The 21,675-nt window shown below is 45.0% G+C and overlaps 1 protein-coding gene across 1 annotated transcript in view; it reads right to left on the bottom strand.

Annotated features, from left to right (window-relative positions):
• zgc:110045 (uncharacterized protein LOC664755 homolog) overlaps nt 1-16,988 on the bottom strand; it is a 326,605-nt gene extending 309,617 nt beyond the window's left edge. Inside the window, exon 1 of the mRNA XM_038797701.1 lies at nt 16,554-16,988. The gene's annotated coding sequence lies outside the window, so the exon portion shown is untranslated. The remainder of the gene's footprint in view (nt 1-16,553) is intronic.
• Between the last annotated feature and the right edge of the window lie 4,687 nt (nt 16,989-21,675).

The following is a 21,675-nucleotide window of genomic DNA, read 5'->3' as shown; positions in this document are numbered from 1 at the left end:
ACACCACAGCTCCTCTCACCTTCATATCCAGCCCCAAGTGGAACACTGCCCCACCCATCTTTTCCTCAGCCTCGTCTGATCCCCCAACTTCAGGTGTGTCTCCTGTAAAAACACCACGTCCGCCTTCAGACTCCTCAGATGAGTGAACACACGCGACCATTTAACTGGCCTGTTCAACCCTCGCACATTCCACGTGACCAGCTTGGTCAGGTCCTCTCCCCTGCCGATCAGCCATACCCCTTCTTGGACCAGCTCCTGGCCTGCATCACGCACCCCTCCAGGCATCCTCTAGGATATACATCAACATCTCTCCCTTCCCAAATGCGCCACACCAACCACACCCATGTCAGCAGCCCCCTAAACCCCTAACAAAAATCCAACCACATTCCACCATCTCCACCCCCGCCTTCCTTCTGGTAACCCCCCACCTTACTTCCGTTAATGAACCCACCCTACTGGCATGGTGGCCCCTGCCCATGGCCCGTAACGACCCCCATCTCCCTCCATCCACCCACCAACCACTAACAAACAAAGAACAAAAAGCACACTCGCCATCGCCGCTCCCCCGTCAAAACCCACCCCAAAATACCCTGCCCAGACATTTTACCATACACACGAAGTTCCTCTCAAAGGTTCAGTGTCCCCACACACCTCCCAGTCCATGGTCTCTCAAAGTCTATCGCCTCCTCCGGAGAGCCAAAATAAAACTCCTGCTTCTGATGAGTCACCTACAAGCAGACAGGACACAGAACGCCAAATTTCACTCGCTTCTTAAATAGGGCAGCCTTTATCCGGTTGAACTCAGATCTCCTCTTCACCAACTCCACACCCAAGTCCTGGCAGACCCACAGCTCACTCTCTTCCCAGGTGCATCTCCTGGTCTGTCTTGCCCGCTACAAAATCTTTTCCTTGTGCAAGAAACTGTGCAACAGCACCACCATCACCCTCAGAAGCTCTCCCACCTACGGCCCCTTCCTCAGCGCCCTGTGCGCTTGATCCACCTCGAGGGCGTTGATCAAAATCCTCCTCCCCCAATAACTGCTCCAACAGCATCACCACATACTTGGCTGTGCCTGCTACCTCAATACCCTCGGGCTTTTTGGTTATTCTTAAATTCTGTGAACTGGAACAATTCTCCAGGTCCTTCAACTTCACCCTCAGCCTCTTCTGGCTGTCCACCACCACAACCAATACCACTGCCATGGAGGCCATCTGCTCCGCATGCTCCCTCACCACCTCCTCCATCTTCAGAATCGCCAGGCCCTAAGCCGCCAGCCTCTGTCCCACTTTCTGAATCCCCACCCTAAGCTGCTCCACCAACTTCGCCAGGTCCTCCAAGTCCCTCTTGCTCTGCTGCTGGACGTATTATTTAAAAATTCCACCCATTTCTCCGTTGATCACAGAGTACAGTGCTGCCCCCTTGCCCTCCACTACCTTGACCTATAGCGCACTACAAAAACTGCCCTAGTCCAGCTGCTCTCCCTTTCTCATCGCACTTCTCGTCCTCTGATCCATGCACCAGACTCACCAGAGGAGTGTTACCTTCTCTTGGTACTCATACACCTTTCATCCCTCAAAAAGACCCCCATACGGGTGGAGAAGGATCAACAAAATCCACCTTGATTGGGAGCCATCAAATGTGCGACCACTCACTCCATGGCTGCCACTGGAAGTCGAAGAATTCTATCATGCTATGGTCTCTGATCTCCATGAGTCGACGCATTAGATTACTGATTCATTGGGGGGCAGCACGGTAGCATGGTGGTTAGCATAAATGCTTCACAGCTCCAGGGTCCCAGGTTCAATTCCCGGCTGGGTCAGTCTGTGCGGAGTCTGCATGTCCTCCCCGTGTGTGCGTGGGTTTCCTCCAGTTTCCTCCCACAGTCCAAAGATGTGCGGGTTAGGTGGATTGGCCATGCTAAATTGCCCGTAGTGTCCTAAAAAGTAAGGTTAAAGGGGGGGTTGGTGGGTTACGGGTATAGGGTGGATACGTGGGTTTGAGTAGGGTGATCATTGCTCGGCACAACATCGAGGGCCGAAGGGCCTGTTCTGTGCTGTACTGTTCTATTACTTTCTCATTATAAAATACTCAGTTTAGGATGGCCTGTTCTCTAATTGGTTCCTCAATGTACTGGTCCAGAAAACCATCACATATACACTCCAGGAATTCTTCCTTTATGGTACTGTTACTAATTTGATTTGCCCAATCTATGTGCAGATTGAAGTTATCTTTAATTACAGATGTTCCTTGATTGCATATGTCTCTAATTTCCTGTGCAATGCCTTGCCCAACATCACCACTCCAGTTTGGGGATCGATATACAATCCCCACGAACATTTTTTGCCCCTTGATGTTTCTCAACTCTAACCATAAGTGAATGTTGTCTGCTATGACTATATTTCATCTGCCACATTTAGCTAGGAGACCAACATCTCTCCATCACTAATGGCAAGGTATACTGAGATCTGGTTTACTTTCTCCTCAGCAACTGCCAAAATGGAGAATAGTAGTGTAAGGGCCCTTCCGGTTGATTCCTTATTTCCCTTTTCTTTATTTTTGCATTTTCATTTTGATCCATGGATGCTTAATGGACATATCAGTCGAGCAGAGGAAGAGGGGAATTCAAAAATTACAAAATAGAACACTGCTAGCCTTCGGACAACAGAACCCAGACTTTTTGGCACCTGAGAGATCGGTGGGACTCGGTTCGATTAGTTGGTTAGTGGCCAATGAATTGTCCAAAATGCAGTATTCTACCCGGCAACAGGCAGTGATTGGATCCTATTGATTTTTCAGAGAACCAAGGAAAGCACATTCAGATCCTGGACACTCGGAGGAAAGGAGCTGTTCTCTCTCGCTCTCTTGTTTTTCTCCAGAAAAGCTACATAACTGCTGTATTCCTGAAACTGCAGAGACCTGAATGAATCTACAGTGAAAATCATGACAGACTCGAAGCAGAAACTTCAAAATGAAAGCCTAGATTTAAGGACAGTAAGAAGTCTCACACCACCAGGACTTTAACCTGGTGTTGTGAGACTTCTTCCTGTGCCCACCCCAGTCCGGCACTGGCATCGTCACATCATAAAATGACGGAAGGTGTGCCAGAAGACAACCATCTGAAACAGAGACACTTAACTTTTTACTCATTATTTTTACACCCCTCTTTTCAACTGTGTTTTTAGTCTGTCTTGTGCGCGCGTGTGTGTGTATATATATATATCTAAAGGATGGAGCAGAGTTTGGGGGGGGGGGGGGGGGGGGGGGGGGGGTGTTAGGAATTCAATACCAGCTAACCTGTTGTACTTGTTACATATTTAATTACATTTATTGTTATTGGTAAAATTGTGTTTAACTTTATAAACCTTGTGACTGCAGCTATTGGGCAACCAAGGGCCAGAGGATTTGGGTGTGTTCTAAGAATTATTTATTAATTTAAATTGTGCTGTGACCCCAGGTCAAGTGGGGCTGCAATTGACTGTGCACCAGCCCAGGGGGGTTGGATAACTCAATTTGGGGACTCGTCCAGGATCTTTGGAATGGTGAACGTCAATATTTGGGTTACAATATAAATTTTAAAAAGAGATACCAGGTTTGAAATGGTATAGCAGGATGGCTCTGGAGACTGCTAAGATTTTTCTTCAGGTGGACGACTTGGGCTGGATTCTCCAATCGCTGACGCCGAAATCCCGTTTGGCGATTGGCCGGAGAATCACAGCTTGCACTAAATTCAGGGGCGGCGCCGCTTTTTAAATGCTGCGCCCCATTGAAAACGGTGTACTCACAAGCCGTCGGGACTGCCTCAGGGCATCACCTGAGGCCTTCCTCTGATGGGCCGAGTTCCCGACAGTGTGGAACACTTCTTTTTATTTTTGTGAATCCAGCTTGGCGGCTGCGAACTGAGTCCAGCGCCGCCACAGAGCTATTCCGCTGGCAGGGGGGGCTTTGGCAGGGCTGGGGGCACTGGTGGAGGGTGGTCCGGGGATGGTGAGCCTGGTCAAAGGAAGGCAGTTTTTGGCAGGCCAGGTCCACGTACAGCCGGCGCCATGTTGCACAACACAGATCTGGCAATTCTCCAGCTTTATCCACTCGGCCCATCGAGTCTGCTCCGCCATTCAATCATGGCTGATATTTTTCTCATCCCCATTCTCCTGCCTTCTCCCCATAAACCCTGATCCCCTTATTGATCAGGAACCTACCTATCTCCGTCTTAAAGATTTGGCCTCCACAGCCTTCTGCGGCAAAGAATTCCACAGATTCACCACCCTCTGGCTGAATAAATTCCTCCGCATCTCTGTTTTAAAGAATCATCCCTTTAGTCTGAGATTGTGTCCTCTGGTTCTAGTTTTTCTGACAAGTGGAAACATCCTCTAACAACCACTCTATAAAGGCCTCGCAGTATCCTGTAAGTTTAAATGAGATTCCCCCTCATCCTTCTAAACTCCAACAAATAAAGACCCAGAGTCCTCAACCGTTCCTCATATGACAAGCTCTTCATTCCAGAGATCATTCTTGTGAACCTCCTCTGGACCCTTTTCAAGGCCAGCACATGTACGTACGGGGCCCAAAACTGCTCACAATACTCCAAATAGAGTCTGACCAGAGCCTTGTATAGCCTCAGAAGTACATCCCTCATCTTGTATTCCAGCTCTCTCGACATGAATACTAGCATTGCATTTGCCTTCCTAACTGCCAAATGAACCTGCATGTTAACCTGAAGAGAATTGTGAACAAGGACTCCCAAGTCCCTTTGTGCTTCTGATTTCCTAAGCATCTCCCCATTTAGAAAATAGTCAATGCCTCCATTTCTCCTTCCAAAATGATTAACCTCACACTTTTCCACATCGTATTCCATCTGCCACTTCTTTGCCCAGTCTCATAGCCTGTGCAAGTCTTTCTGCAGCCCATCTGCTTCCTCTACAGATCTTTGTATCATCTGCAAACTTAGCAACAGTGCCTTCAGTTCCTTCTGCTAGATCATTAATGTATATTGTGAAACGTTGTGGTCTCAGCACCGACCCCTGAGGCACACCACTAGTTACTGGCTGCCATCCTGAAAAAGACCCCTTTATCCCCACTCTCTGCCTCTGCCAGTCAGCCAATCCTCTATCCATGCCAGGATCTTACACTTAACGCCATGGGCTCTTAATTTATTTCACAGTCTCCTATGCGGCACCTTGTCATAGGCTTTCTGGAAATCTAAATAAATCACGTCCCTGGTTCTCCTTTGTCAAACTTCCTTGTTTACTTCCTCAAAGAACTCTAACAGATTTGTCAGCCATGACCACCCCTTGACGAAGCCATGCTGATTCAGTCCTATTTTATCATCATGCAGACTAGGGGCTTTTCACAGTAACTTCATTGAAGCCTATTTATGACAATAAGCGGTTATTATTATTATTATTAAGTCCAAGTACTCCGTGATCTTATCTTTAATAATGGACTCTAAAATCTTACCAGTGACCCAAGTCAGGCTATCATACCGGCCTATGATTTCCCGTCTTCTATCTCCCTCCCTTCTTAAACAGCGGTGTTACATTAGCCACTTTCCAGTCCTCTGGAACCCTTCCTGCCTCCAGTGATTCCTGAAAGATCACCACTAATGCCTCCACAATCTGCTCAGCAATCTCTTTTAGAACCCTGTGGTATAGTCCATCCGGTCCAGGTGATTTATCCACCTTTAGATCATTCGGTTTCCCTAGAACCTTCTCCTTAGTGATGGTCACGACACTAACCTCTGTCCCCTGATTCTCCTGGAGCACTGGCAACCCACTTGTGTCTTCCACCGTGAAGACTGATGTAAAGTAACTGACATTTCTTTGTTTCCTTCTATTGCTTCTCCAGCCACATTTTCCAGTGATCCAATGTCTATTTTTGCTCTCTCTTACACCATATATATATTTTTTAAACTCTTCCATTATAATACTAGCTAGCTTGCACTCATATTTAGTCTTTTCCCCCCACTCATTGCTTTTTTAATTGTCCTCTGCTCGCTTTTAAAGGTGTTCCAATCCTCTGGCTTCCCACTAATCCTCACCACTTTATATGCTTTTTCTTTTATGCTGTCCTTGACTTCCCTCGTCAGCCATGGATGCCTTGTCCACCCCTTAGCATGTTTCCTCCTCCTTGGGATGAATTTCTGTTGTAACTCCTGAATAACCCCCAAAAACTACTGCCATTCTGTTCCACTGTCTTCCCTGCTAGGCTCCTTTTCCAATCAACTCTGGCCAGCTCCTCCCTCATGTCTTTGGAGTTACCTTTATTTAATTGTAATACCGTTACATCTGATTGCAGCTTCTCCCTCTCAAACTGCAGGGTAAATTCTATCATATTGTGGTCACTACTCCCTAAGGGTTCCTTCACCTTAAGTTCGCTAATCAAGTCGGCCTCATTACACATCACCAAATCCAGAATTGCCTGTTCCCTCATAGGCTCCGTCACAAGCTGCCCCAAAATACCATCTCTTAGACATCCCACAAATTCCTTTTCTTGGGATCCACTACCTACCTGATTTTCCCAGTCCACCTGAATATTGAAGTCCCCCATGATTATTGTAATATTGCCTTTTTACATTCCTTTTCTATCTCCCGATTTATTTTCTGTCCCAAATCCTTACTGCCAGGGGGCCTGTACATAACTCCCATCAGGGTCTTTTTACCTTTGCGATTCCTCAACTCTACCCACAGAGACTCTATGCCTTCTAATCCTATATCGCTCCTTGCTATCGATTTAACTTCAATCCTTACTAACAATGCAACCCCACCCCCTTTGCCCATCTGCCTGTCCTTTTGATAGCACACATATCCTTGGATATTTAGATCCAGCCCTGATCATCTTGCAGCCACATCTCTGTGATGCCCACAACATCGTACCAGCCAATTTCAATGTGCGCAACAAGCTCATTTACCTTGTTCCGTATACTGTGCGGTACAACACCCTCAATCCTGCATTGACCACCTCCCTTCTCACACTTGTCGGAAGAAACCTTTCCTAATACTTTTAAATAATGAAGAGGTCAAGCATCCCCCTAAAATTCACTGAAGTAAAAGTCATATTGACAAAGCAAAGCAACTCTTAAACAACATAAATACCACATGTATCTAAGTTAAATTGAAGTGCTAAGCAAGGCGTTGCAAAACTTGTGTAAGTCTAAAATTACATCTTTTCATTCTTTCAATTGATGCAAATGTCACTGAAAAGGTTCACATTTGATGCCCATCTCATACTCCCCTCGAAAAAGTGGTGGTGAGCCTCTTTCCTGAATCTGTACAGTCCATCTGGTGTATGTAGGTGAGGAAGGGGGTTCCAGGTTTTTGGCTCAGCATAGTGATGGAATGGCGGCAAGATTCAGGTCAGGATGGTGCATGGCTTGGAGGGGAACTTGCAGGTTGTGTTGTTCTCTGCACCTGCTGCTCATGTTCTGAGTTTGGAACGTGCTGTCGAAGGAGCTTTGATCAGTTGCTACAGTGCATTTTGTGTATTGTACACACTGCTGCCACTGTGTGGCTGTGCTGGAGGGAATTAATGTTTATGGTGGTGGATGGGATGCCAATCAAGCAGGCCTCTGTCCTGGATGGTTTCAAATTTTGATTGGAGCTGCACTCATCCAGATAAGTGGAGATTATTCTATCACTCCTGACTTGTACCTAGTAGATGGTAGACAGACCGTGGGACGTTTGAAAGTGATTTACTCAGTACTAAATCCCACCTCTGACCTGTTCTTGCAGCCACAGTATTTAAGTGGCTGGTCCTGTTGAGTTTCTGGTCAATTCTACCCCCAGGATGTTGATGGTGGGGCATTCAAATTTCACCCTTTTCTGGAAGTATCTCTTCAAGATGCTGTCTAAAAGTTAGTAATGAGAGAAATTATAAAGTAATGGGTTTCAAAAACATAAACTCGCTTACAACATCAAGAATGTAGTTAATTCCATTCTTTTCTGATTAAATCACATTTTTAAAAAATCTATCAACTGAATTATTGCATATTGATTATGGATAGGACCACATCTTACCTGGTATTTGACTTACTTTTTAAAAATATTTTTTATACTTTGATGAAATATTAAATTTCTCATGTTAAGAAAAAAACATATCCATAATTTCAGAAATCATAATTTACACTTCACATTCCGAGTGGAAAAAGAAAAAAGCATTATGCAGTTAGAGCATTTAAAATAGCTTTGTAAAATCAAATTTCATCTAAAGAAAACTGTGTGTTGCCTGGTGAAATATAGCTTCAATGGTAGCTCTGAAAAATATTTCTGTTCCTGGAATTTTGTACGTCAGCTTTCAGTTTGATATTTCAAAGTTGGTTCAATTGGTTTCTTAAATGCAAAAGGAACTCTTCAACTTTATAATGATGTACATCTTTCCTTCATGTAGCTTTTGTTTTACAAATTTTAAAAATTGATTATAATCAAATTCAAAACATAAAATTACAAAAGAAATAGGTTTAAATTTGCACTAATCTTTCAAATTAATATGTTTCACTCTGATTAATCTTTTACAGATAAACTATCCTTTAATTTCTTTCTTAGTTTTTTTGCTACAAGAAGGCAAGCAGCCTCTCCAACTCTGAATTTGCTGCTGGCAAATCACTGTCCTGGGAAGCTTCCCATGATGATTTTCCCTCCCTTACTATGGACAAGTAGTTTCTTAAAGTAATACAGTTTAGATCAAGCAGTTGGAGCAATTCGCTATTAAAATCACAAAATAGTTAAGGCCAAGAAAGACCATTATGGCCCATCCTCTCATGTCCCGAAAGATGTGCTTGCTGGGTGAATTGGACTATCTGAATTCTCCCAGTGTATCCGAGCAGGCGTCAGAGTCTGGTGACTGGGAGATTTTCACAGTAACTTCATTGCAGTGTTAATGTAAGCCTACTTGTGACACTAGTAAAGATCATTATTATTTTAAAACATTCATCCAGAAAGATAATTAAGTTCCTGCCACCCCCATTTCAGCATCCAATTGTTCCATAAACAATTCTATGGTTTTCAGCTCCACTGATCTTTATGGGCATTCATTTATTTATTTATGTTTCACACAGCTAAAAAAAAAAATCCTGATGTCAAATTAAATTTACTTTTTACAAGATGGAACCTTTTGCCCTCTTGTCAAATCCTCACAGTTTAGTTTCAGTCATTATCTGGATTTACTTTTTCCATTCCCTTAGCTAAATTACATTTACTCTAAATGTTCATTGTGCTGATGCCTCCTTTAAAGTTCTCCAGTCTTCCTCCATCACTCAAAGACGTTTGTTACCAGCAGCTTTTCTCTGCACTGCCTCCAGAACATGTTTGTCTCATGTCTGGGCAACTAGAAATGACTGCAGTATTTAAAGTGTATTCTAACCATAGCACTGTAGTTTGGTTACAACTTCCTATGACTCATGGTCTACTGTTGATGCTATTTTGGCAACATACTGCTGGCTTCATTGATTATTCTGTTGCATTTGGTTGGATATATTGAATGTTGAGTCCACCAAGTCTCCTGTTTCAGTGTGCCATTTCCCTTTCCTTACCATGCAATAGTTCACATTTGTTTATATTAAATTTAATCTACCATCATTCTGCCCACTGAGATTTAAGTGTAACCTGTATTTTCTGAACTCTTTCTGCCAGTCTTTTTTCTTTTGTACTTTGCATCCAGTTCTTGAATCCAATTAATTTATGCAAATTATAAACAGTAACAGACCCATGGCCATGCCTTGGGCCATCATTCAGCAGTCCCCACCCATCCCAGCAAAGCTCCCTTAACGACTACAGACACTTTCTTATCCATTCCTAAAGGTTAACTCTGAAGCAACACAGCTTTGAATTTAACAAAGAGTCTTTGAAGTTAAACTCAAATGTTTCTGCAAGTTTAGGTACACTATATCATAGGGCATTTCACAGTCTGCTTGAATTATCACTTCTTCAAAGAAATTGAAGGATCTACATCCTTCTGAACATATGCTAACTACTGTCTTCTCAATCATTATTATACAGATAATCAATTCCACTACATTACACATAATGAATCTGTGAATTCCTGTGTCTGTTAAAACCACTTAATAGAATATTGGTGCAACTTTGGTCCAGTTCAAACAAAGTGGCTGGTACCTCCTCATTATTCAATGTCTCACCAGTGTCTCACCAGTCACTTCCCTTGTCCATTTTCTGAACTTGCCGCTTCGCAATGCAGGGTGTATTTAGAAATTGAAACAATATTGTAACAAAAATGCATGGCAGTACTTCAGGGTCATTCAATTCACAATTTAAAGCAATGTTAGGCTATTTTACCAAGCAGAGTATCACAGCAAATCATAATCAGTTTCTCATCTGATCCATATACCTGTGTCATTTCTGAGAGTGTACTTAAGTTGGCAGGAACACAGGCAGATTGTTTTTCCCCTCCAACTCAGGACAGAGTTGCTCTAAGTTCATGTTCATACCTTTATTATTCCGGCCCTCAACTTTCCGTGTTCTCAGAGGAGTCTGTGCATACCAGAGATGCCACTTTGCATTGCTGGCCTGTACAAATGGACAAAAAAGATTTGGCATCCGTGGCAGCACGGTGGCACAGTGGGTTAGCATTGCGGCCTCATGGCGCTGAGGTCCCAGTTCGATCCCAGCTCTGGGTCACTGTCCATGTGGAGTTTGCACATTCTCCCCGTGTTTGTGTGGGTTTCGCCTTGACAACCCAAAAGATATGCAGGGTAGTGGATTGGCCATGCTAAAATTGCCCATTAATTGAAAAAAAAAGAATTGGGTATTCTAAATTTATTTTTAAAAATTGGCATCAAAATGCCCTTTAACCACCAACAGCATGTTGTTGCTGTATGCAAGGAACAAACCCTCTGAAGACACTACTCTGTTTCACTGGAGGCACCATTGTAGCTTACTTATAGTACAAGAACATCTCTGGAGGCATGATCGAGGCATCATTGTTGTAGCAGTTACACAGGGGCTATCAGGGCGGCATGGTGACAGTGGTTTAGCACTGCTGCTTCAAAACACCAGGTACACGGGTTCAAATCCAGCCTTGGGTGACTGTGTGGAGTTTGCATGTTCTCACTCTGTCTGCGTGGGTTCCTCTGGGTGCTCCGGTTTCCTTCTGTAGGAGCCTTTTCAAGACCTGTGCATTGAGTCAGCTTCCACATGGGATTCTTCCCTGTGGCTCAACTCAGTACAGAGAGCAACAGACACATCAGCAATCTGGATAAGATGGTGTATTTATTAATCCAAGCTTGGTTACGTGTACACAGAAATGAGATCTGGATAATGCCTAGATCTATCTACTAAACACCGTTAAAAACACATCAATTATACAACTTCCAAAAATCGATAGCCCACCCCAGTTGGGCTTGATCCAATCTCTGACGCTGTTATGTTTAAACCTTATCCAATAAAATTGCGATTAGCCCATGATTGAGCCTCATCCTGTTAGCTGTGTTTACAAAAAAGCTTGAGCCAATCTTCGCATCCTAAATTGTTTTTTCCCCCCATCTCAGCATCCTGCTGTTCATGAGGGCCAGTATGGCAGAACTGACATCCTCTTTACTCCATGGATTGTTTTAGAAACACCAGGATATCAAAAGTAACTTTCTTTTTGCGTCCAGATATCGGAGGCCACTGATAAAAACTTGTGTTTCCTAGTAATTTGCTGATCACTCATCTCGTGTGTCTCAAAAACACAGCTAGCCTAGCCTAAATCCCATCATGCATTGTGGCCCTGCTTGTAGCCAGAGTTTGATTAGTTATTACTGCTATGTCCTAAAAATATATGTTTAATGGTTAATAATGATTACTCAGTACACTTCCTATAATTAATCTCAACCCTTAATAAACTAATTTATGAAAAACTACTCTAGTGGCATCCTAGCTATTCAGTTTTAAGAGGTCTCACCGCTGGACCTCCCTTCACCTCCCACAGTCCAAAGATTTGCAGGTTAGGTGGCTTGCCTGTGCTAAATTGCCCCTGAGGTGACCAAAAATGTATAGGTTACATGAGTTTATGGGAATAGGGCTAGGGATTGGATGTAGATAGGATGCTCTTTCAGAGGGTCGGTGCAGACTTAACGGGCCAAACAGCTTCCTTTTGGACTCTAGGAATTCAATGGAAACCATTTAACTACCCCATTTGCATCTAATCACTTTGTGGTACCCATACTGGTGATCCAATTCACATGCGATATAAAAAGTTAAATGAGAATGCCAAATCAGCTTTAACAGAAATAAATATTTTATAGAATAGGTTTATTGTCATAAAACATAGGTTCTCCATGTGCTACTTCTGTATCAGTCAGTAAATTATCATGTGCAGGTGTACAAAATGTACAGGATTTTGGCCTATAAAACACCCAAACTACAAGATCATTTGTACTGAAAATGTGGAGATTTGAAAATTTTAATTGAATTTAAATACTACTTAGTACCTAATCTCTTCTGTTGTTTGAAGATTCTTTTTCAGATTTATATACCAAACTCTACAGCTTTCCTCAAAACATTTACAGGATATTTTTCAAATAAAGTTGTTAACTATTTATGCTATTCACAATAACCATCAACATTGAGTTATTTTATGTTTACAGTAGCAATTTCTTCATTTAAAATGTAAAACTTACATTGAGTAGAATGAATTAAATATATTGGATTTATATAATATTGCTTTGTTTGGTGCAACAAGCACCATTTTGCTTATTTTCCTGAAACAAGTGTGTGTATATATCTCCCATTTTACATTAATCTACAACAGCAAACACCATAATTAGAGAACAGTTGAAGGAGTGTACCATCTGTTCTTTTATCTCCATAGCCCTGGGGAGCTGGCCTTTTGTGCACAGTACATTGCCTCAAAGAACTGGCATTCTGAGAGACAGAATTTAACAATGCAAACCATCCAGGCTCACAAAGGCAGCTGCAAAGTCTTCCACCACAATGGACACCTGTTTCACATGGAGATAGTCTGAATAAATGTTGCCTAGATTGTGAACATATAAATAAATCATGCTTTTCTCCCCCGTCAACTCGTAGTGTCATATTTCTTGCTTCAAATTTCACATCTGAGGAAAAGAGCTGTTCAAGGAATAGGAATCCATTAATATTCAAGCAAATCCAAAGTATTTCTTTATAACATCCAGAAAACCAGAATAATTCCTTTGTAGAAATATGGTTGAGTAACTTCAAATGTCACTGTTTTCTACACAATTACTGTTTCAGAAATCTCCCTGTTGATGTTTGACGATATCTTCTTCGGTATGCTGGACTACAACAATAGTTGGCCCATATTTATTTCTGCTGGTAACAGTCTTTCGACTTTAAAAACTACATCCAAATATATGTACTGAGTTTACAGTTCTGTTGGTAGGTCCATCCTGGATATCTTCCTTCAGTTCCTGTAACAGTCTGTTTCCATCCCCTGTTGGAGCCAGCATGGTCAATATTTTATATCCTCAATTATTCAGTCATTATGCTGTGGTTGGATTAATGTAACCACTGAGAGTATTGATTAGAAAGAGGAGGTGGGGTAGGGGAGTACATAAGGGTAAATTAAAGGGCCATGGGGAAACTGGGCTGGGTTTCTAACACATGCAAAGGAAACTGTGATCATACAATGTTGGGGAGAATCAGAATTAAATTCAGCCAGCCACGCTAGCGCAGTATTAGTGACTAATGGGTGGCTGGACAGAACTCAATCCAAGTAGGTGGTGATGATATCAAAGGGGAGAAAATTACAGCTAAAAGAACAATAATCCCCTCAGCCCCAAAAGCATCTTTAGAAAACATACATTTAACAGAGCTATCTTTGTCATCTCAGCCTTCCCTTCAATTCCACAGGGAAATTCCACTCAGCAAAAAAGGTACTGCTAGCCATCTTAGATTCCCTGATTCTCTCTCCCTCACAGGTTTGCACATTTGTATGATAGAAATGGAAAGAGTAAGATATATTTGATGTCAAAAAAATACTGATTATTACAAAATTCTTTGCAGTTGAGGACCAGCTATAACATGTTAAAACATATCTTAAGAACAGCTTGTGAAGGCACATATACTACTTAATTTCATGGACAGACACACACTACACAATAGAGATATTATTCATTTAGTTTAGCTCAGATAAAACACCAACATGGATTTTGGACAAAAGAAATACATTTATGCTTTAAAAAGGAGGAAATGCAGCTAAAGGTTTGCCAGTAAGCTCATTTTAATTTGAAAAATTAATGACTAATTTAAAAAGAAATGAATTATCAGAGCAGTTCATATTATTTTGTCAAAAATATTTATTCAGACTCATTGTGTTCCTTACAGATCTAATCATATAATGAACTACGCAGAAGAAAATCTATTTGAATTTGTCTGCATTTATTTCATATTTGTCAATAACTTCATAATCAAGTCTAGAGAGACCATGTGAAGTGACTTTTGACTCACAAGCAAATGCTATATCTTCATAAGTAAATCAATAAAAAAAACTATTTTGCCATAGTGTATTGCCTTTTAATTTGAAGATATAAGAAAAAATAGCCCATTGATTGGTCTGGCATTCTGAAAGGCATTAAAACATAATAGTTTTTTTAATGTGGAATTGTTTGATATACCAGTAAGAGTGCAGATTATAGTCTGAAGACTATAAACCATATCACATCACTTAAAAGTTGTGACTCTTTGCTGTAATGTCCCATTTAGGTCATTATTATATTGCACTTTGATTTATAGTTAATAACGGAAAGCGTTTTTTGCACTGAAGGCCTGAAACCATTGCTATCTGCCCATATTATAGATATTGCATAACCAAACTACTCCTGACAGTAAAGGAGGTATTATCTGTGAATGTGAATAAATATTTAGAATTGATTTGTTACCAGATTGTATCATATTAATTATGTTGAATAAGAGATTTTTACATTAATTAGAGTACCTTACATGCACCATTTCGAAAGATTGTATCCAATCCCTTCCTTTTTTTTAAACTGAAAGGTGAAAACACCTTTCTACCACACGCCTATGGATTTAAACGTCTGATCTGCAAGCATTGCTATGTTACAACAGCTGTTTTATAGTGAATGCAATTTGAGTACTTTAGGCATTCTTCCTAATTAGCACCCAACCTGGCAACAGATGGATGCTCTAGTCTATCTATGTACAGTAGTCACTACTCTACCACCAAATGCCAGCTCTTACAGCCAATTACAGTGCTCTCTATTAGGTCTAAAGTAGCCACATCAATTATTAAAGTACTGCTGAAGGCAATGTTAAAATTATGCTGGCAAGCAAGAATTCTGAATCACTCAGGTTATTTATTATATGCAAAATGCTACCCTGCCTCAAAAATATGACCAATTATACATGGATTATTAAATTAATCCTGGAGACCCGTTGTCCTTTCTTGATATAATTATTTCATGCAGGTTAAAATGCAATTTTAAGATTTTAATGATTATTATTTGAAATTTTCTGCAGGCGTTGTGGGAAGAGGAAATGTATACAGTATTACGTTTCTCCTGAAACATGGTTCTGGCTTAGAACTTTAATTAAATAAAAAAACTACATTGTACCTGTCAAGGGATACACTAAATACTGGAAAACTGGAAGGAAAAAGGCGCCACATCCTTTTGTCGCCACACCGGACAAAATCGATTGATTAGTGCAAAATAAAATTTACACTCGTAAGGAATTAATCCTTTGAAGTACGGATTGCAACATACATAACGAAAAAGTACTCGTTTTTAAATCCTTTCGCCTTCTGGTATCATTACAATTCACTCTTTAAATTATAACCACGTTTGAAGAAAAACTGCTCGCAGGATGCTACGGTCTAATGGTTCTATGATATTTTAGAGTAAGAAATCGTTCAATACATGTATTCTAGTTATACAGAGTAAAGTTATGTTGTCGATATTTGTGGAAATCAGGCGAATACTCCAAGCTTTTAAACTAGGGAAATTAAAGTATGATCAACTAAACTCGAAATGCATTTAAGAAGTTGTGCAAAGGTGAATCAAAGCTATTAATAAACCCGACATGACCATCAGTAGTAGGTCCTTCATAAAATGTAAATAATCGGACTAAAACAAATAACAATTCTAACACACGGCTTATAAAACTTGAATTTGCAAAACAAAACTGCGAAATCTAACCAAGCTTTTTGCCTTGTGTGAAAATTTCCCTTCAGTTTCCTACTAGATTCAGCCTCAACCAACTGAGCGCCCAGGATGGATAAACAGTAAAGTAACTGAAATCTGTAAAGTTCACTGAAAGCGACATTTACTGGAAATTTTACGAATTTGCAACATTTCAGGCGCACGACCATCTCCCCCTCCGCTTTCTCGAAGGAACACGCAAGTTACCTCAAGAGTATGTTGTTGCCCTTCCCCAAATCACACACCAAGCTCACTCTGGCTGCTCACTGTCTCTAAAAGCTGCATCCCAGAACCTTTGCATGATGCTGAGGCTGCACGGAAAGAAAGCTGCTGTTTACTTGGAATGGAAATGCAATCGAAGCCCTTTAAAAGTACACACTACCCGCTTCCACAAAAAATAAAAGGAGAGTGATGAAAAGACAAACTCACCTGGACGAGAATACAGAGGAGGGTTTTTTTGGGGGGGATGCAAACGTAGAGGGTCAGAGCAGGAGGGTGCGGAGATGATGATTAAGATACAAGACAGGGTTCGGACTGAAGGAAAGCGAAGGAGGGAATTCGGGGATTTCAATCAGGCCACACTACAAGTCAAGAATCACCCAGGTAACACCCAAATATTTCGTTCTTTGCTGCTTTTCTGACACCTTCTTTCCTTTCTCCTCTACATAGGCGAAGATCGGTGCAAGATGAGCCGGAGGTCGTGCTTTCTTTTTTTTCTCTGTGTGTTGAGTGCTCGGTGTCTGACGTCTTTTGCAGCTGAGATTGTAACTGTCTGCCGGGAGGGATGGATGGATGGATGGAAGTATGCAGTTACTTTCACCTCTCCTGAACCCCACTTCCACTCGCAACCACCCTCTGGACGGACTGCGTTCCGGCTGCGCGCATGCGCGCACAATGACTGGCTTTCACTGTCATTGGCGGAGGGATACCGCCTCCTCACCTCCCGGCCCGCCCGTCACAGGGGGCATGGCGCGCGCGCGGGCCAACGGTCACCTCGCGGAGCGCGGGCGCGGGGTGCCCGGCTGTCAGCATTACGGTAAATGTGACCGCGTCAGTCAGAAGTTGGGGATGGTCACAACATTATTGGTAACTATGAGTGCTCACTAATAATAGCGACCACGACGAGGAGTAACCTTGTTGTCTTCGTACTGACAGCACTGGGACAACAGCAGCACTTCGCTTGGTGCTCAATTTCTTGAACGGGCCGCATCCAGAAAGTTAGAACCGAAAAGCCCCCCCTCCCCCCCCCCCCCCCCCCATATCCCCATCCCCCCCACCCATAACCCCATATCCCCCCCCCATATCCCCATCCCATCCCCCCCACCCATCCCATATCCCCCCCCACCATCCCCCCTCATCCCATCCCCCCTACCCCCCCCACCACCCATCCCCCCACATCCCCATCCCCCCCATCCATCCCCACCACCCACCCCATCCCCACCCACCCCATCACATCCCCATCCCCACCCCCCCACATTCCCATCCCCCCCACATCCCCCCCCCCCCACATCCCCACCCCCCCCCACATTCCCATCCCCCCCCCCACATTCCCATCCCCCCCCCCACATTCCCATCCCCCCCCACATTCCCATCCCCCCCCCACATTCCCATCCCCCCACCCCCCCACATCCCCATCCCAACCCCCCCCAATCCCATCCCATCCCTCCCCCAATCCCATCCCCCTCCCAATCCCATCCCCCCCATCCCATCCCCTCCCCCCCATCCCATCCCCTCCCCCCCATCCCATCCCCTCCGCCCCATCCCACCCCCTCCCCCCAGCCCATCCCATCCCCTCACCCCATCCCCTCCTCCCCATCCCCCCCATCCCATCCCCCGCCCCCCCATCCCATCCCCCGCCCCCCCATCCCATCCCCCGCCCCCCCCATCCCCCGCCCCCCCATCCCCATCCCCCGCCCCCCCATTCCCATCCCCCGCCCCCCCATTCCCATCCCCCGCCCCCCCCATTCCCATCCCATCCCCCGCCCCCATTCCCCTCCCCCACCCCCCATTCCCCTCCCCCACCCCCCATTCCCCTCCCCCACCCCCCCATCCCCATCCTCCACCCCCCATCCCCCACCCTCCCATCCCCCACCCTCCCATCCCCATCCCCCACCCTCCCATCCCCCACCCTACCATCCCCCACCCTCCCATCCCCATCCCCCACCCTCCCATCCCCCCTCCCATCCCCACCCCCCCTCCCATCCCCACCCCCCCTCCCATCCCCACCCCCCCTCCCATCCCCATCCCCACCCCCCCATCCCCACCCCCCATCCCCACACCCCCATCCCCACACCCCCCATCCACACCCCCCCATCCCCATCCCATCCCCCCATCCACATCCCCCCATCCACATCCCCATCCCATCCCCCCCATCCCATCACTCCCCATCCCATCGCCCCACATCCCATCACTCCCCATCCCATCGCCCCCCCATCCCCATCCCATCCCCCCCCCATCCCATCCCCCCCATCCCATCCCCCCCCATCCCCCCCCATCCCATCCCCCCCCCATCCCATCCCCCCCCCCATCCCATCCCCCCATCCCATCCCCCCATCTCATCCACCCCCATCCCATCATCCCCATCCCCCCCATCATCCCCATCCCCCCCCATCATCCCCATCCCCCCCATCATCCCCATCCCCCCCATCATCCCCATCCCCCCCATCATCCCCATCCCATCATCCCCCCATCCCCATCCCATCATCCCCCCATCCCCATCCCATCATCCCCCCCATCCCCATCCCATCATCCCCCCCATCCCCATCCCATCATCCCCCCCATCCCATCATCCCCCCCATCCCATCATCCCCCCCCATCCCATCATCCCCATCCCCCCCATCCCATCATCCCCATCCCCCCTCCCATCCCATCCCTCCCATCCCCCCTCCCATCCCTCCCATCCCCCCTCCCATCCCTCCCATCCCCCCTCCCATCCCTCCCATCCCCCCTCCCATCCCCCCTCCCATCCCCATCTCCCATCCCATCCCCCCCATCGCCATCCCATCCCCCCCCATCGCCATCCCATCCCCCCCCATCGCCATCCCCCCCCCATCGCCATCCCCCCCCCATCGCCATCCCCCCCCATCGCCATCCCCCCCCATCGCCATCCCCCCCCATCGCCATCCCCCCCATCGCCATCCCCCCCCCACCGCCATCCCCCCCCCCAATCGCCATCCCCCCCCCCATCCCCATCCCCATCCCCCCATCCCCATCCCCCCCCCATCCCCAAATCCCCCCCCCATCCCCATCCCCCCCCCCCCATCCCCATCCCCCCCCCCCCCCATCCCCATCCCCATCCCCCCCCCATCCCCATCCTCCCGATCAAAACACTGCAATTCCTTGACAATCTAATTGGAATATTCCCCAGGTACGAAATGGATCTAAAGCTGCAGTTCGCGCTGAAGAGAAGTCAAACTCATACCGATATTATTTAAAAGTGTGAACATTATGTTTCGATTCATTCAACCCCCTTTCACGCACAAGAGGCAAACATGTTTAATAAGAACCAGCAATCCGGGAATGTTTCCGTTATTAATGTCACGAATGCCAGACACATTTATTAACATAAACTGCCTATCAGAGCGAGAATAATTTTTCAGGGCGCTCAAAATTGCAATAAACAGATTCACAGAAAATAAAACTACTGCAAACGTAATTGCGGGAAGCTCGTATCTGAAACGAACTTGTGGACCTGGCCACTTTTATGGGTGGAGGGATCGATAGCTTGAGAAGATTTAGATGTATTGTACGCGTGACTACTCACGAACATCCCGTGAATTTTTAAACCAGTTAATTTGTTTGGATGCAGTTTATGCATGTCCGTACAATTATGGAGAAACTTCAAGGCGTACAGTTAAATCATTCGTCAGTTTTAACACTTTAATCACCATGATGACAAAAGAGGTACCAATTTATAATTTTTTTTAAAATTACTGCCAAAATACTAACATAGGAGCTAATATACTGTTGCAATAATATCCCAGTAGCAAAACAGTAACCGCCCTGCTAATTTTCTATTCCTGGGAAATTACTTGCATTTCATGAAACCTACAAACATACTTGTCATCTGTCTGTTTTTGGGATAGACATCTTTCTGAACAGCATCTGGCAGAAATATTGATCTCACTGCTGGCTGAGACAATTTTATAACCTTTCAGGGTCTAATCCTTGTGCATTTGTCGACTATCAAGGTTACTAAGGATAGCTATGAACTGATGGGGTGCCAAACAGCAACTTCAGGGAGATTCAACACAAGATTGATTATGACCAGTTGTTCCCAAGGAATCCATAAGTTGCTGCATGTAAAGAAATGGCCTAACTTGCCAGGTTGGTCACGAAGCGCATCATTTCCATACTCCCAGTACGCCTTGATCCACTGCAATTCACATAGCGCCGCAACCGTCCACAGCAGACGCCATCTCCCTGGCCCTACACTCATCCCCAGAGCATCTCGACAACAAGGACTCTTACATCAGACTGCTATTTATTGACTACAGCTCCGCCTTCAACACCATAGTCCCAGCCAAGCTCATATCAAAACTCCAAAACCTAGGACTTGGCTCCTCATCCTGCAACTGGATCCTCGACTTTCTAACCCAGGCATTGTCAAACTCAGGGGCACGACCTGCAGATGGGTTGCGGGCGGGTGTTGGGAGGGTCACGGTGCCGTCCGTCGTGGCGCTCCCGATCGTGCAAATCCGTGCGTAACAGCCGGCTTTTAATAATGCCGGCTGCAAGCGGCCTTCAAAATGGCCAGGAACAGATTTTTAAAAATTGGCCGCACTGCGCATGTGCACCGATGATCAGGCACGCATGCGTAGTGCGGCCAAATTTTGTTTTTATATGGTCGCAGCCTTTTTTTTTCACGTTCGGGGGCCAAAGGGACCCAAAACCATTTCCTCAATTTTTGTCAGCAACAAACAAGGTAAGAGAAAATGGTGGGTGGCGCAGGTCGGCCGGCATGGGCTGCAAAGGTCGGCCGGCGTGGGCCGCGAAGGTCAGCCGGTGTGGGTTGCAAAGGTAGGCCGGGTTGGGTACTGAATGTTGGCCGGTTGGTAAAAATGGGTCCCTGGAAAAAAAGTTTGAAAAACACTGGCCTAGTTTATTACAGTGAAAACTTTTGAAACTTTTCATGTCTCTTCCACCCTCCTGAATTTCTTTCTTAATCTAAGGTACACTCTCCTTATTATCTCCAGTCAGATCACCTTTGCCTCTACAACTTGAGTATTTCTCAGGTCTCCAGTTTCTATCCCTCACAGGCTGAAACTGATGTCGGAAACCAAGCTTTGATTTATGAACTAATTCATAATCACCTGCCATTTCTGCTGCTAATCACACAGTTTTAACCCTCTGCTCTTCCACATGAGTTCTCACTACATCAGGAATTGAATTTTAAAACTCCTCCAAAAGTATAATTTCTCTGAGCTTCATACGTTTGGTATGTTTTCAAAGGCCTTATCCATCTATCAAAATTACTCTGTTTGATCCTTTCAAACTCCATGTATGTTTGACCAAATTCTTTCCTTAAATTTCTAAACCTTTGTCGGCTTCA

Source organism: Scyliorhinus canicula, chromosome 5 (assembly GCF_902713615.1).
Source record: "Scyliorhinus canicula chromosome 5, sScyCan1.1, whole genome shotgun sequence".
NCBI lineage: Eukaryota > Metazoa > Chordata > Chondrichthyes > Carcharhiniformes > Scyliorhinidae > Scyliorhinus > Scyliorhinus canicula.
This window is presented reverse-complemented; position numbering and strand designations above follow the sequence as displayed.